This window comes from Euprymna scolopes, chromosome 31, assembly GCF_053919585.1.
Source record: "Euprymna scolopes isolate OS-2025 chromosome 31, ASM5391958v1, whole genome shotgun sequence".
Taxonomy (NCBI): Eukaryota; Metazoa; Mollusca; class Cephalopoda; order Sepiida; family Sepiolidae; genus Euprymna; species Euprymna scolopes.
In genome coordinates, this window is record NC_136512.1 from 88,543,405 (window position 1) to 88,550,145 (window position 6,741).

The following is a 6,741-nucleotide window of genomic DNA, read 5'->3' on the forward strand; positions in this document are numbered from 1 at the left end:
AAAAGGTCGACAACGTTGCAACAACACTTATATTGGCAGCTTTTGCAAACGAATCACAATTCCATATGTTAAATAAATGCATATTTTTTTGTGTTTGGTGCAGCATCTTTCCATCCTAAAAAAAAAAAAATCCTTTAAAATGACCACAACGGGTTTTCAGGGGTGCTCTCAAAACGAAAATAAAATTCCAGGAAACAAACTGTTTCCAAGATATGACTAAATTATATTTTCAAAAAGTGGGGGATCACTTTTCTATATTAATTTAACGTAAAATGAGCACCCACTTCATGGTCACTCCTTTTTTTTTTTTTTTTTTTTGATGTGTGGGAGGGGGTCCATGTGAAATGAACACAATTTAACAAAATAGGTAATTATGGTCTTTTATTTTTTACATAGGAGTCACCACTTATCAAGACACGGAGGCCACTCGAGGATAAGGGTTATTGAGTGTACATTAGTCGATGGGACAATATCATAGTAATTGTTAGTAATGGAAATTTAGCAAATTAGATTACTTAAGGGGACGGTTCATCAAGAATTTGTTTACATTGGACTTGAAGACTACCAAATTGTAGTCAGCTGGAAAACAAGCAAACGGAAGAGAGTTCCCCAGGCGTGCAGTTCTAAGTAAGAAGCTTTGATCATGGAATCTACGTTTAGGTTTAAGCACAGATAAAGAGTGGGGAAAATTATTGACAGTGGTTTCAGCTAGACGGGTGTTTTTCATGAAAGTTTGGCAAGGGATCATAGATTGGAGCTCAGACGAGCACTTGGCATGGAAATAATGATAAAGCAGAGACAGGCTTGCAACGTCTCTTCTGTGGAAAAGAGGTTGCAGGGAAGAGAAAAGGGCATTCCCCACAAAGCTACAAAGTCTATTTTGTACTCTGTCAAGGCAGGATAGGCTGTTTTTAGCAGCTCCTGCCCAGATATGGCAGCAGTACTCCATCCTTGGATATACCTGGCTTTTATATATAGATAGAGAATAGTATCAGCAGTGAGATATCTACTGGAGCAGTAGAAGGATCCCACCATTTTTCCAGCGACCTTGGCAACAGATTTGATGTACGTATTCCATTTCAGATCAGGTCAAGCCTAGAAGCTTGTCAAAACATGGAGCCTCCCCAAGACGAAAGCCATTCATTTCAATTGATGCCAGATGGTGATCAGAGCGTTGGTGATGTAAAGATAGAAGCTTGGCATTAAAATTAACCAGCCACCTCTTTCCCCATTGTACCACATGCTCAAGATCAGAGGAGAGAGAATCAGAGAGAACTTGGTTGTTTACGGCCTTTGATATGCTGTCATAAATGGTAGTGCAATCAGCATAAATGTCTATGAATGATCTAAGGAAGTGATTTGGGAGATCATTGATGTAGACCAGGAAGAAAGTTGAACCCAGGATGGACACCCGAGGGACTGTGAGCTTCTGATTTCTGCCCATCAACCACTACTCTTATGAGCCTATCAGAGAGAAATGATTTAATGATTGAGAAGACATTTCCAGTTATACTATAGCTGGAAATCTTGCGAAGTAGGCTTTTATGCCATACTCTATCAAAGCTGTTGCCTGTTTTCAGTGTTTGGTGTTGTTTATGAACGCATGTCAGCAAGTTCCAACCAAATTCCAACAGAATTTTGTAAGGTTTGGTAAGTGGTCATTCAAGGGACGAGCGAATAAAAGATGTATCAATGTTGGATAAGGCTAATGCTTATTGTGAATATCCATTTCATGTGTTTGACAGCTGTCTCAGCTCTTCCATTGCTTTGAGGATAATAGGCTGATGATACTCACAGGAATATGCCCCATGTCTCTAGAAATGTGTTCCATTCACTGGAGTTGTATGGGGGTCCACCATCTCAAGCAATTTCCTCCAGCACACCATAACTCACAAAATACTTGCGTAAAATACTACATACTGTGGAGACTTCGGCATCCAGGTGCACCAAAGTTATCTCGGCCCACCTGCATAATTTTCAGCCTATGTTATATATTTTCGTCCATCCATGTTGAAGATATGTTGTGACTGTTGACTGGAAAGGGTAATCTGGCTGGACAGGTGTGAGAATGGTTTCTTTATGGTTTGATATTGCAGTGTTTGCACTGATTATCTTTCTTACAATTGTGCAACCATACCAGACCAAAAAAAAAAAAGCATTGTCTAGCATTGCTTCTTGTGCTAGTCGATGAGTTCATAACATAGATTTTTTGGGATTAATATACGCCCTTCCTTGAATACTAAGGACTGAACTGTATACAGCTCATCTGAGCTTCAATCTATGGTCCCACCTTACCAAACTTTCACAAAAAACCACTATCAATAATTTCCCACACTATTTATCTGATCCTAAACCTTAATGTAGATTCCATGAACAAAGCTTCTTTCTTAGAACTGCACGTCGGTGGAACTCTCTTCCGCTTGCCTGCTTTCCACTGATTGTCTTCAAGTCCAATGTAAACAAGTTCTTGATGAACTGTCCCCCTAATTAATCCAACTTACAAAAATTCCACTACTTATATTTACTACGCTATAATCATATTGCCTAATGTATACCCATTAACCCTTATCCTCGAGTGGTCTCCGGGCCTTGATAAGTGGTGATTCCTGCGTAAAAAAAAAAAAAACTCATTCCGCATATTCCAGAACTCTTTAAGGTTTAGGTCTAGATGATCTTTCTGTTCAGTGAACTGATTTTCTATCGTATCTACGAGGCTCAAGTATTTGTTTTCTATTTTAGCCTCTTGCTGTATGCGTGTTATTTTGATGATGCTTTTTGGATGTATTGGAATCCTAACCCAGCTTGCAATGATTCTTCAATGTTGTCTGATTCAGCTGTTGTGACTTTGGCATACAAGACATAGCATTAGTGTTACATGGTATTGGCACGGACACCAGTGTCTGCTCTCAGATGTCTAATACTCTGGAATTTTTTATTCATTCAAATCATAATCATTGAATATCAGCACGAGGGGCTCGTGATCAATGGCGAGTATCAGGTGGGGGCAAAGCTTTCCCTTGGATTATTGCGTAACGGCTCTCAGTTGGTTTAGTTACTCGAGTGCCAGCATATTCAATCTCCAGTGTCCTGGTCCACAAAGGTGGTCTACTGTTGATGTGCACTCACAATGTTTTTGGAGTAGAGTAAATCCTATTCCTGTTCGTCTCCAGTTTGTAGTCAGGCATGTTGGACAATTTATCTCTAATATTTGAACGCCATCCTGGATGTTGTCTAGGATTCCATCTTTAGACTGTTGAAAGAGTTGTTCCAATGTATCATGCCAGTAAAACTTGTTGTCATGTTTAAGCAGTTCCCTGAAAGGTGACATGACTGATGCTTGGGCAAACGCATATGAAACCTGTTTTTCTTTTCTTTTTTTTTTTTACACAGTGGTCACCACATATCAAGGCCCGGAAGCCACTCAGGGATAAGGGTTATTGCAAGTACATTACGTTAGTGTGGATATTTGATGAAGTGTTTACTTAAGGGGGCGGTTCATTAAGAATTTGTTAACGTTGGACTTGAACACATCCAAGTTGTAGTCAGGTGGGAAGCAAGCAAACGGAACAGAGTTCCACAGGCGTGCAGTTCTAAGAAAGAAGCTTTGTTCATGGAATCCACGTTTTGATTTAGGCACAGATAAAGAGTGGGGGAAAATTTTCACAGTGGATTCAGCTAGACGGGTGTTTTTTGTGAAAGATTGGGGAGGGGGGACCAGAGATTGGAGTTCAGACGAGCACCTGCCATGGAAATAATGATAAAACAAAGATAGGCTCGCAACGTCTCTTCTGTGGGAGAGAGGTTGCAGGGTAGAGAAAAGGGCATCCCCCACTAAGCCACGAAGTCTATTTTGTACTCTGTCAAGGCAGGATAGGCTGTTTTTAGCAGCTCCTGCCCAAATATGGCAACAGTATTCCATCCTTGGACGTACTTGGCTTTTATATAGATAGAGAATTGCATTAGTAGTGAGATATCTTCTGGAGCGGTAGAAGGATCCTACCATCTTTCCAGCGACCTTGGCAACAGACTTGATGTATGTGTTCCATTTCAGATCAGGAGTAAGGGTCAAACGCAGAAGCTTGTCAAAACACTGGGCCTCTTCCAGACGAGAGCCATCCATCCCAATTGATGCCAGATGGAGATTAGAGCGTTGATGATGTAAGGATAGGAGTTTAGTTTTAGATGCATTAAAGGTAACCAGCCACGTATTCTCCCACTGAACCACGCGCTCGAGATCAGAGGAGAGAGAATCAGAGAGAACTTTGTCATTTACAGCCTTTGATGTGTTGCTGTAGATGGTCGTGTCATCAGCATAGATGTCAACGAATGATTTAATTATGTGTTTAGGGAGATCATTGATGTAGATCAGGAAGAGAGTTGGGCCCAGGATTGACCCCTGAGGGACTCCAGCATTAATACTGCAGGTCTCTGATTTTTGTCCATCGACCACTACTCTTATGAGCCTATCGGAGAGAAATGATTTAATGATTGAGAAAACATTTCCAGTTATACCGTAATTGGAAATCTTGTGAAGTAGACCCTTATGCCATACCTTGTCGAAGGCCTTTGATATGTCAAGAGCAATTGCCCTAGAAAGGAAGCCTTTGTCAAGAGATTCATTAATCCTGTGAGATATAACCGTCAGCACATCTGCGGTAGATCTTGCAGAGTGGAAACCATATTGTGTGTCACTAAGAAGGTTGTTTCTGCTGAGGTGGTTGACTATTTCTCTATTTAATATGGATTCCAACAACTTACTCATAACACACAGGAGACTTATTGGTCTGTACTGAGAGGGAGATGACTTATCACCTGAATTCTTAAATACAGGGCAAACTGATGAGGTATTCCAGGGAGTCGGAAAGCACTTCTCCTTAAGTTAATCAGATCAAAGGAAGTTTTGACTCCTGTTATATTTTTTGAGGATGCAAAGTTTCTGATACCCTCAACCAATTTTTGACCCTGTTAGGCTGATGTAAAAACCAGCGAACTTCACATTGTCTTCCGCAAAATGAAATTTATCTGGGTTGTATACAATCCCATTTTCAGCACAAATCATGATGTATCTAATAATGTGTCAAAAGGATAGTGTGATATCATCATCCAATAAAATGGAATCGTCCACACGTCACATAAAGGAAACCTTTCGTAATAGTGTTGAATCCCTTTGTGTAGCCATCATTAGATGCTTGGAAACCTTAGGGAGCTCATAAATATTGGTATCTGCCCCACTATTATGAAAGTGGTGACATCCTGTGCTTTCGTAGCAAGGGGAACGCTGTGATATCCATTCCATGCATCAAGAATGGTTTTCTTTTTTCCTGGGGGAATTGTACTGACAAGATTGAATTGAGAAGCTGTGTGATGTGTCTCTCATCTTGTTGCATTCAAATTCTGTAGGCCAACTGTTACGTGGGCTGCCATCTTTTTGGGGAACTTTTTTTTTTATTTTTTTTTTTTAAACTAATCCTAAATGTTTCTTTCTGTTACCTTGTTTATAAACGTGTTTTTTCGTGTTTTATTTATGTATTTTGAACTGTTTTATTTATGTATTTTGAACAGTGATAATTCTGGAACAACATGTTGTTGGTGTCCCAGCTGGTACTGATTCAATTATGTTCAGTGCCACATCAGCATCTAGCTGGGATTTGACAGGTTCTTTCCAGTTGTGAGGGACTGGGATTGGCTTGTGAACGGCTTTGCATTGATAGTTGTCTAAAAATGTAATGGTCAGTGGTTTTCCTGTTGTGGTCTGCAACTTTTGGTGTGTGCACGCGCTGCTGGTAAAATGACACAATCCAATTTTCGAGGTCATTACGATAATCAAGTGTTGCGGTGAATGGCAGATTGTCTGCTGGTAGTAGGCAAGGCGATCTGGATGGACAACTAAAGAAACTAATGTTAGTTGGTTTACAGTCTGTTTTTGTTGTGGCTTTGGCAATAAGTGCAGGCATACAGCATAATCGCGTTGACACACTGGTTCTCATCAGGTCACCGAAGTTAAGCAATGTTGAGCCTGGTTAGTATCAGATGGGTGACCATTTGGGAATTCTAGGCACTGTATGTGCTCCGCTTATCTCAGCATTTGTTTCCAGTCTTCCTGTGCGTCACTTACCACTGGTATTTAACAATGTCGACTCAGGGGAGGTGTGGTTGGAGATTGCACACCTCCTGCCACAAAAATTTCACACGCAGGCAACCCTTCGTGGCTATCCTTAGTCTGTTCAAGACTGAAGGAGCCTTTTTTTCTTTTCTTTTTTGTGGCTACCTGACTCCTAATTTGTGTTGAAAAGTCATTGTTGATAATACCCAGTTTTTTTTTTAGAGCCGTCTGTGAGATATATAGATCCTTAACTTTTGGCCAGATATAAATTATCTCTGAGCATGTTAATGCGGTGATTAGAAATCCTTTCATGGGCAGTTTGTTGTTTTTGTTTATGGCACGTAATCGATGCCTAGTGTGCAACAAATGTTTACAAGTGCAGCTGATTCATTCAATATATCTTCTCGTACTCGTTTGGGCTCCAGTATCTGCCATAGCAGCTAATTGAGTGGTTCATGGCTTCACATCTGTACGCATCAAATGCACAAGGTGCTTGTGAACCATCATATTCAATGTGACTTTAATATTGATGAATGGGGGTGGCTCAGGTCATCTTGGCTACATACTCATGGTTGATATGAAAGAAGTGTCACCATTCTAATTGGCATTAGGGTAATCCTCCATTATGCCATTGGATA

General features: G+C 40.4%; 1 pseudogene; it reads left to right on the forward strand.

Annotated features, from left to right (window-relative positions):
- Positions 1–5,950: 5,950 nt before the first annotated feature.
- Positions 5,951–6,067, forward strand: LOC145255871 (5S ribosomal RNA; annotated as a pseudogene).
- Positions 6,068–6,741: the final 674 nt, after the last annotated feature.